Source organism: Hypanus sabinus, chromosome 16 (assembly GCF_030144855.1).
Source record: "Hypanus sabinus isolate sHypSab1 chromosome 16, sHypSab1.hap1, whole genome shotgun sequence".
In the NCBI taxonomy this organism is placed as follows: Eukaryota; Metazoa; Chordata; class Chondrichthyes; order Myliobatiformes; family Dasyatidae; genus Hypanus; species Hypanus sabinus.
Window position 1 is genome coordinate 41,866,952 of NC_082721.1, and position 10,760 is coordinate 41,877,711.

At 42.4% G+C, this 10,760-nt stretch overlaps 1 long non-coding RNA gene across 1 annotated transcript; it reads left to right on the forward strand.

The window, feature by feature from the left end:
- The first annotated feature begins 511 nt into the window (after positions 1–511).
- LOC132405822 (uncharacterized) lies at positions 512–9,200 on the forward strand. The gene is made up of 3 exons (XR_009515979.1): positions 512–730; positions 995–1,054; positions 8,669–9,200. It is a non-coding gene; the product is annotated as an uncharacterized LOC132405822 (long non-coding RNA).
- Positions 9,201–10,760: the final 1,560 nt, after the last annotated feature.

A 10,760-nucleotide genomic window follows, 5' to 3' on the forward strand; every position in this document is an offset into this window, starting at 1 on the left:
GCCAGAGTGGCCTATACCACACTGTATCTCAATAAATATGTATCGTAATGCAAGTAAACCTGACGTTGGGGACATAAGCAGACAGGTGCATCTGCAGAGTGAGAGAATAGGAAAAAAAGACAATGGGCAATGAGACTTGCTTGTCTTTGTACACTAGTCATTGAAGTAAGCATGAAGGTGCAGCAGGAAGATCAGGAGGCAAAAGGTGCATTGGCCTTCCCAGCAAGAGAATTTGAGTACAAGGACAGGGATGTACTAAGAATACCGATGATGTCAACAGTGTGCTGACCAATACTTATGCCAAGACCAACATTGCTGAAGTACTTATAACATATCTGCACAAATTGATTGCTGCACGTCCTGTGTTACAAAATACCAGCCCAGTTCAAGAGTACTTCATGGGTGTAAAGTGTCCAGGGATATTCAGAAAATACAGGATGTGGTGCGTCAATGCGATACCTTCTTCCGTGCTGGCAGACAGGTCCTGGCACCAGTCCACACACAAGCTGAAATGAGCCAGGAATAAAGCTGTCGATCTTTCACTGAATCCAGAATGCACCGTTTGAGATGAGCTTAGCCCTCCCTTATGTGACTACTCGGATAATATATCTGCAGCTTACGAGAGATGATGCAGAGACAGGGACCCAGCTCCAGGCAGGTCATGAACTGTAACCATTTGGAAAACGATGAAGTTGAACTATAGAAATAGCTGCCAAACATCCTTTACAAGGTAAGCCAACCCTGAAAGAAAGTGTGGGAGGAAGGGCCACAGACCATTAAAATATAGCATTGGGAACAATAAATTTCTTTCATTCTATCTTCTTTTTATTATTTTTCTGTCAACTACATTATAGCTTTGACATACCAAGAATGGATTATGAGCAGATGCCACACTATATTTAGGCTGAACCATATCCATCCTTGGAAAAATACATTAGAATTGTCATTTTTATTTGTTGATGGATCTAATTTTTAATCTTTTTTGTGTGCTCAGATATTGGCACCAGAAGGGTAATTTTGCAAGAGACTTGATGGATGTGAGCACATGACGGAGGTAAGGATGTATCATATAAACAAGGCTACCCATGTGCACCCTCACTCAGTAAAGTGCCATGCCATTTGGCTGTTAAATCTCCTTCCTCAGGGTGTTTTCCAGCTGTTTTGTGATATTCTGAATCCCAGCACCTGGAAACAACATACCATTGTGGAGTCACGTTCTAGGCTACAAAATGTAGTCTCATTTCTGGTTACATCCTATCTCTGTAGCCTACCCACTATTTATCTTCCACTCCTGCGCAGTCAAACCATCCATATTGCCAAGAAACCAATCTTTGCTCCCCCTACGACCAACCTTCACCAAAAATGTCAAAAGCAACATGTCTGCTGTGGAGGGGGATGGTTACCAGGTATTCTGAAACTATCTCCCTTTGTCTCTGTGGGACTGGAAATTCACACAGAGATAAAGGGGAAACACTTTCTCCATATCCACCCTCTCAAGACCCTTAGGACCTTGTTTCAATTATCTCTCACTCTTCTAAACTTCAGCAGATACAAATCTTGCCTGTCCAACTTGTCCTCATGCGACAATGTACTCATTCTAACAAACCCTCTCCAAATTGCTTGCAATGCATTAACATCCTTCCTTAAATAAAAGGGAGCCCACCCCTTATGTTGGGCAGAAGATATAAAAGCCTGAAGCATGTACCAGCAAGCGCTGGGACAGATCCTAACAACTGTTTTAAATGTAGTAAATGGTTCGCTAGTGCAATAAGATAGGCTCTTGACATCACGATCTACCTTTCTATGATCTTCCACTTTCTGGTTTACCTGGCACGTTCTCTGTCACTTTAATCTGCATTGTTATCGCTTTTCCTTGTTCTACCTCAAAGCACCGTGTAATGAATTGATCTGTATGAACAGTATACAAGACAAGCTCTTTACTGTGTCTCGGTACATGTGACAGTTCTAAACCAATTCCAATACAGTAACAGTACTCCGGGTGTACAGGAAAGGGACCCAGCCCAAAAATATCATTATCCTAATGATCACCCAAAAACAACTTTTTCTCGGCAAATCATTGAGTAAATCTTAGGACCACAGGTTCATACCACTTCAACATTCCATCAGCCAAGCTACGGCACAACCTTAACCTTTGTAATGTAATGTAACAATATGCACAGTCATATCATACTGGTGTATCGATGTTGTGCTCATACTTTGACTCCTTTGCACAGAACAGTTATGGAGCGGTGTAATCTATAATGCGGACAATGTCGCAGCTAGTAGAGCAGATGCCTCACAGTGTCAGAGACCCAGGTTCATAAAAGAATAAGACCATAAACAGAAGGAGAATTGAGCCATTCAGCCCTTCAAGTCTGCTCTACCATTCCATCATGGCTGATTCATTACCCCTCTCAACACCATTCTCCTGCATTCTCCCCATAACCTTTGATCCACTTTTTAATTAGGAACCAATCAACCCTTGCTTTAAAAATATCCAATGACTTGGCCTCCAAAGCCACCTGTGGCAACGAATTCCATAGATTTACCACCCACTGGTTAAAGAAATTCTCCCTTATCTCTGTTCTAAATGGACTTCCTTCTATTCTGAGCCTGTCCCCTCTGGTCTTGGACTCCCCAAAGATAGGAAACCTCCTGCCCAGATCCACTGTATCTTGGCATTTCAGTATTTGATAACTTCCAATGAGATCCCCTCTCATTTCTAAACTCCAGTAAGTATAGACCAAGTGCACCTCATATGTTAACTCTTTCAGTCCCAGGTTCATCTTATGAACTACCTCTGGACCCACTCAATTATCAGCATGTCCTATCTTAGATTAAGGGTGAAAACCTGCTCAGAATAAATGCTAACATTGCTTTTGACTCCCATACCAAGTGAACCTTTAAGGAATCCTGCAGGAGGACTCCCAAGTTTCTTTTCACCTCTGATTTCTGATTTTTCTTCCCATTTAGAAAATAGACTGTTCTTTTATTCCTTCTTCCAAAGTGCATGGCTATACACTGAACTGATTCCACAGCCAATGGCCTCACTTTCAAGGACTCTATAACTCACGTTCTCAGTGTTATTAATATATTTGTTTCCTTATTTATTTGTTATTGTTATCTGTTGTGTTTTATGTATTTGCAGCTTGTCTTCTATTGAACATTGGTTGTTTGTCACTGTTTGTGTGTAGCTCTGCTTTGATTCTATTGTATCTATTTGTTCTCCTGTGAATGACTGCAAGAAAATGAATCTTGGGGTGGCATATGGTGATCTGTATGTATTTTGAAAATAAATTTACTTTGAATTTAGAACTTAGAATTTTGAATTTCTTTAGACTGCCACTGAAATGAATTTCCAACTGCCACTTCCTTCCCCTTTCTTCTAATCTAATTCTTTCTGCAGACTCCATTCCGCTTCATCCTCCACCTATCTTTGAATCACCTGCAAACTTGGTCACAGAGTCTTAAATTCCGTCATCCATGTTGTTGTCCTATGACGTGAAAAGGAGTGGTCCCAACTCTGAAACCTGTGGAACACCACAAGTGGACGGGAAAAAATCCCCTCCCAGAAAAAAAAACTTTATTCCCTTTCTTTGCCTCCTGCCTGTCAGCTAATGTTCTATCCATGCTTGTATCTTTCCTGTAATAGCATAGACTCTTAACTTGTTGAGCAGCCTCATGAGCGGTACCTTGTCAAGGGCCTTCTGAAAATCCAAATAATCAACATCCACTGAAACTCTGTCTATCCTGCCTGTTACTTCCTCAAAGAATTCCAATGGATTTGTCAGGCAAGATCTCCCCTTAAGGAAACCGTGCTGACTTTGGCCTATTTTATCATGTGCCTCCCAGTACCCTGAAACCTCATCCTTACTAATGGACTCAAACATCTCAAACATCTCCTAACCACTGAGGTAAGGCTAACTGGCCTATAATTTCCTGTCTTTTGCTCTCTCCCTTTTTAAGGAGTGGAGTAACACGTGCAATTCCGGAACCATGCCAGAATCTTAGGATTCTTGAAAGGTCACTACTAATGCTTCCACAATCTCTTCAACCACCTCTTTCGGAACTGTGGGGTGTGGTCCATCTAGTTCTGGTGAATTATCTACCTTCAGGCCTTTTAGCTTCCGAAGCTTTTTCTCATTAGTAATCGCAGCTACACTGGCTTCTGCCCCGACACCTTTGAATTCCTGGGATACTGTTGATCTCTTCCACATTGAAGACCAATGCAAAATGCTTATTAAGTTTGTCTGCTATTTCTTTGTCTCCCATTAAAACACTTTCTAGCAGTCCAATGGCACTTTCACCTCTGTTTTACTCTTTATATACTGTATCTGAAAAAGTTTTTGGTATCTTCTTTTATATTATTGGCTGCATACTTCATCTTTTCTCTCCTTATTGCTTTTTCAGTTACCTTCTGTTGGTTTCTAAAATCTTCCTAATCCTTTATTACATACCCATTCTTTTGCTTTTATGCTGTCTTTGACTTCCCTTACAGTTGCCTCATCCTCCCTTGAGAATACTTCTTCTTTGGAATGAATTTATCCTGTGCCATCTGAATTACTCTCAGAAACTCCAGCCACTGCTGTTCTGTTATCAACCCTGCTAGTACCCCCTTCCAACCAACTTTGGTTAGCTCCTCTCTCATGCCTCTGTTCCCCTTACTCCACTGTAATATTGATACTTTTGATTTTAGCCTCTCCTTCTCTAACAGCAAGTGAATTCTACTATATTATGATCACTGCTTCCTCAGGGTTCCTTTACCTTAAGTTCCCTAATCAAATCTGGTTCATTACACAACACCCAATCCAGAATAGCCTTTTCCCCAGTAGGCTCAACCGCAAGCTGCTCTAAAAAGCCATCTTGTAAATATTCTACAAATTCCTTCTCTGGGGTGTTGGTGCGTGGCTTAGTGGTTAAGGCATCAGTCTAGTGATCTGAAGGTCACTGGTTCGAGCCTCAGCTGAGGCAACATGTTGTGTCCTTGAGCAAGACACTTAACAACACATTGCTCTGCGATGACACCGGTGCCAAGCTGCATGGGTCCTAGCGCCCTTTCCTTGGACAACATCGGTGGTCTGGAGAGGGGAAGGCTTGCAGCTTGGTCAACTGCCAGTCTCCCATACAACCCTGCCCAGGCCTGCGCCCTGGAAACCTTCCAAGGTGCAAATCCATGGTCTCACGAGACTAACGGATGCCTTCTCTGGGGATCCATTTTTTTTCCCAATATACCTGCATATTGAAATCCCCCATGACTATCATAACATTGTCCCTTTTACATGCCTTTTCTATCTCTCATTGTAACTTGTATCCGACATCCTGACTATTCTGCATACAACTCACATCAGGGTCCTTTCACCCTTGCAGATTCTTACAGATTCTACATCTTCTGATCCTAATTCACCTCTTTCTAAGGATTTGATTTTATTTTTAACTGACAAGAGTCACCCAATTCACTTCACCCGACCTACCCTGCCTGCCTGCCTGTCCTTTTAATACAATCTGTATCCTTGAATGTTAAGCTCCCAACTGTGATCTTCCTTCAGGCATGATTCAGTGGTTCTCATATCATATCTATCAATTTCTAACTGTGCTGAGAGATCATTTACCTTATTCTGTTTACTGTGTGCATTCAAATGTATCATCTTCCATCCTGTATTCATCACCCTTTACAATCTTGCCTCCATGTTACCGGAAGTTAAATTCTTATACTTTTCCAAACTTACTGTCTTTTTTATTTATCCTGGAGACCTTAGTAACATCTCCTGTGCTGTCTTTCCCTTTTACTTTATAGTCACTTTTCCAGACTGTTGAACTGTTAAACCCATTTAGTTTAAAGACACACTTAACCCATTCCACTGATTGAAATTTTCCTTCCTCATAGCCTCACTACACACTGCATCTACTTGTTCAAAGTAAATTTATTTTCAAAGTATGTATAATTCACCAAATACTGCCCTGAGATTCATTTTCTTGCAGGCATTCAGAGTAGAACAAAGAAATACAAACAAATCAGGGAAAAACTGCACACAAACAACGACTGACAAGCAATGTGCAAAAGAAGAGATGCTGCGCAAATAGAAAAACTAAGAAAATAAAAACAATACAGTATACATAAATAAATTCTATAAACAAATAATACTGAGAACACGAGTTGTAGAGTCCTTGAAAGTGAGTCTGTCAGTTGTGGAATCAGTTCAGAGTTGAGGTGAGTGAAATTATCCACACTGGTTCAGGGGTTTGATGTTTGAAGGGTAATAACTGTTCCTGAATCTGATAGTACATATAGGGCCCAAGATACCTGTACCTCCTTCCCAATGATAGTATTGACAAGAAAGCATGGCCTGGATGGTGGAGGTCATTGTGATGGAAGCTGCTTTTTTGTGGCAGCTCTCTTTGTCGAAGAGCTTATTTATGGGGAGAGTTTTTTTGTGACGAACTGGGTTATACCCGTTGGTTTCTGGAAGCTCTTCTGTTCTTGGGCATACTGGGCCATGATGCAACTAGTCGGGATTAGAGAAATTTGCTGAAGTTTTGGGTGACATACCAAATTTAGGCAAACTTCTAAGTAAGCAGAGTCCTGATCCCAGGACAGACCCCTCCGATATGTTAATGCCCAGGAGTTTACAGTTACTGACCCTCTCAACCTCCAGTACCCTAGTGTTCACTGGCTCATGGACCCCTGACTTCTTCCTGCTGTACTCAATAATCAGCTCTTTAGTTTAGCTAGTATTGACTGAAATGGTGTTGTTGTGGCACCACTCAACCAGATTTTCAGTCCCCCCCTCCCATATGCAGATTCGTCACCACCTTTGATTCTGCCAATAACAGTGGGGCTATCAGCAGACTTAAATATGACCTTGGAGCTGTATTAGCCTCACAGTCATAAGGATAAGCAGGTAGAGCAGGTGGCTAAGTACACAGCCTTATGGTGCACCCGTCCTGATACTAATTGTGGCAGAGATGTTGTTGCCAGTCTGAACTGACTGGGGTCTGAAGGCAAGGAAATCAAGGATCCAGTTGCACAATAAACTATCAATGCCTAGGTGTTGGAACTTATTGATTAATTTCCAGAGGTTGATAGTGTTGAATGCTGGGCTGCAGTCAATGAAGCTCATCCTGATGTATGCATCTTCACTGGGAGATGTCCCCGAGCTGAATGACTAGCATCTGCTACTGACCTGTTGTGATAACAGGCGAATTTGAGCGGATCCAAGTCATTCCTCAGGCAGGAGTTTATTTGCTTCTTGAACAACCTCTCAAAGCACTTCATCACAAAGGATGCAAGTGCTAATAATCGACAGTCATTGAGGCAGGTTACCACATTCTTCTTGGGAGTATGATTGAAGCTGGTGGGTACCTCAGACTGCCGAAGCAAAAAGGTAAAGATGTCAGTAAACACTCCAGCCATTTGATTAGTACTGAGTCTTCATTACTCAGCCAGGTAACCCATCTGAGCCAGATGTTTTCCGTGAGTTTACCCTCCTGAAGGATGCTCTCATGTTGGTCTTGTATACCAACTTCCCTGTCCACAGCCTATAACCCCAGTTCTCATCCCCCTGTCAAATTAGTTCAAACCCATTCCAACAACTCAAACCTGCCTGCTGGGATATTGATTCCCCTGAAATTCAGGTGTAAACTGTCCTCTTTGTACAGGTTATACTCTCCCCAGAAGAGAACCCAATGATCCAGAAATCTGAAACCCTGTGCCCTGCACCAACTCCTCAGCCACACATTCCTCTACCAGATCATCCTATCATGGGCAGCAGTCCAGAGATTACCACCCTTGCGGTCTTGTTTTTCAGCATCCTATCTAGGTCTGTACATTCTCTCGTCAGGACCTCATTCATTTTCCTACCTATGTCATTTGTAACAATATGTACCACATCTTCTGGCTGCTTCACTACTTCCCCTTCAAAATGGTATGGATCCGACCTGAGACATCTCAGACCCTGGCACCTGGGAGGCAACAAATCATCCAGATGTCTCTTCCAGCTCCTCAGAATCTCCTGTCTGTTCCTCTAATGATTGAATCATCTATCACTACTGCGCTCCTCTTCTGCCCTCTTCACTTCTGAGCCATGGAGCTCGACAGTGCCAGAAACCTGGTTGCCGAGGCTTTCTCTACCCCAGAGAGCTGTGGTGACTGAATCACTGACTTTATCCAAGACAAAACTCAAAAGATCTTCCGATATTAAGGAAACCTAGAGATCTGGGTGTGGTATGGGGATACTGAGGTAAAAGTGCAGCCTCCTTATTCAATTTTGGAGTTCAGTATAAGAGACTGAATGTACTGGCTCTGCTTTATTTTCTTACATTCTTCTGCTAGTTAGGAACAAACTTCTGCAGTGAAGTTCAGCTCATTTAAAATTAATTGCATTTATGGGGAAGTCCACGAATCAGCAAAAAATGAAATGATATGCAGTTGAGATTAGATAAGGTAGAATGGATGCTTGTTTTGAAGAATAAACTCCCCCATATAGGTCAGGCAGAACAGCCTGCTTCCGTGAAGGATGTAGATACATAAAAGACTGTAAATGTTGAACTCTGGAGCAACGATAATGTGCTGGAGGAATTCAAGCATCGCCTGTGGGGAGGAAAGATATTGTGGACATTTTAGTCAAGACCCTTCATCAGGACTGGTGTTAACAATTTCTTCCCTCCACAGATGCTGCACAAGCTGCTGAGTTCTTCCAGAAGTTTCTCTTTCACCATATGAAGCACAAGCTAGATAATCAGGATATGTTTGTCAACAGTTAACCCTGAGTACATCGTCACTGTCACAGAGGAAGTAAGGAGCAGGAGTGGTGTTGCTCCAGGATCTATCAGAACAAGCTTTGGAAAGGAAGCAACAGAACAGAAATGGACTGGCTGCAGTATTTAGTAGAGTTAAATTCATGAAGAGTAAATAATTTAAGATGCAAACTTGGCTGAGAGTGGAGCAGAAACATTGCTACAATTGCTGCCATCTGCTTTATATTACATCAGGATAAGATTAATGAAGGGGAGACCATCAGGTCACACAATGGCGACACAGCAATCAAGATGCATTGCCTCCTGCTGCCAAAAGCATTCAACCAGACTAAATAGAGTAATCTACAAAGAGCAATGTCATCTCGTACTTTTATTGATTTAAACAAAAATGAGCCAGTCATCCACTATCTGCACTGCTGTGATATTTTACATGCTCCTGTCTCCGGTTCCTTATTACCCATCAGATAACTTTAATAAAAACATCCTTCCTTGCTTTCACCAATTTCCTCTCTGTAAGATGTCACCACTGTCACATTTAGGTTTGCACAGTGAATCCTCTCAATATGATCATATCTAGTTCAATAAGGAACAAGATTATAATCAATAATGTGCTTTAGAAGGCGACGGGCTGCAATAGTGGTGAATTCAATGTGCAGACTTCCTGAAGGCATCACTGAATACAGAGAGTGTCTCAGTGACACAGTCATCCATTGACAGACCACACCTTCTAGTTCAGCAGGCAACCTTAAGTTCTTATCACGTCGTAAGCCACCAAGCAGTAGATTCTTTATGGGATAGAAGGGAAGCATTTGGATCACCTGTGTTGGATCCTTGCAGACTTAATCTGAAACAAAATACTTCAGAGGGTGGAATACTGAGATAAAAAAACATGATGTACTTGAACCATTCGGCAAGTCAGACAGCACTGTGTGGTGGGGGAGAAATAGTTAACATTACAGACTGATGAAAATAAATCATGGACAGCAGGCCGGTCAGCCCGCCAACTCTGTACTGCCAATTAAGCAATTCTTACTGATATTGCTCTCCCCATATTCACACCGACAGCACCCAGATACTACCACTGACCTACATACTAGGAGTAATTTACAGTAGCCAGTCAACCTACCAGTCAGCATGTTTTTGGACTGTAGGGAGAAACCAGAACACCAGAAGAAAACCCATGTAGTCACAGGGAAAGAATGTGGACTCCACACTGACAGCACCAGAGGTCAGGTTGGGAGAGCTGTGAAGTAACAGCTGAAGTAGCTGCACTACTCTACCACCCAATCATAGCCGTCCCATTCTCTTGATCTTCCCCTGTAGCCTTCATATTTATTTTCCTTCAAATGTATATCCAGTTTCCATGTGAAAGTCTCAGTTGACTTGTCTGCTCCGCGGAGTAAGCTCCAGATAACATATCAAGTATCACTTGCCCACTATTTGAAATCTTTGTCGCATACACCCCCACTAAAACTCGTCTTCACCTTCTTCATCCAAGGAGAAGGCTAAGATCCTAACCTCTCCAATCACAAATGAGAGAGAATCTGCAGATGTTGGAAAACCAAGCAACACACACAAAATGTTGGAGGAACTCATCAGGCCAGGCAGCGTCTATGGAAAGGTGTACAGTCGATGTTTTGGGCAGAGACCCTTCAGTGAAGAAAAAAAAAAATGAGGAGTTAAGGGGGGGGGAAGGGAGGGAGAAACACAAGGTGATAGGTAAAATCTGGAGGAGGAGAGATGAAGTAAAGAGCTGGGAAGTTGATTGGTGAAAGAGATGCAGGACAGGAGAATGGGAAATCTAATAGGAGAGGACAGAAGGCCCTGGAAGAAAGGAAAGGGGGGGAGGAGCACCAGAGATGGGTAGACAAGGAGATCAGGTGAAAGAGGGGAAAGGGGATGGGGAATGGTGAAGGGTTGGGGCACATTACTGGAAAATCAAGAAATCAATGTTCACGTCATGAGATTGGAGGCTACCCAGACAGAATATAAGGTGTTAGCTGTGA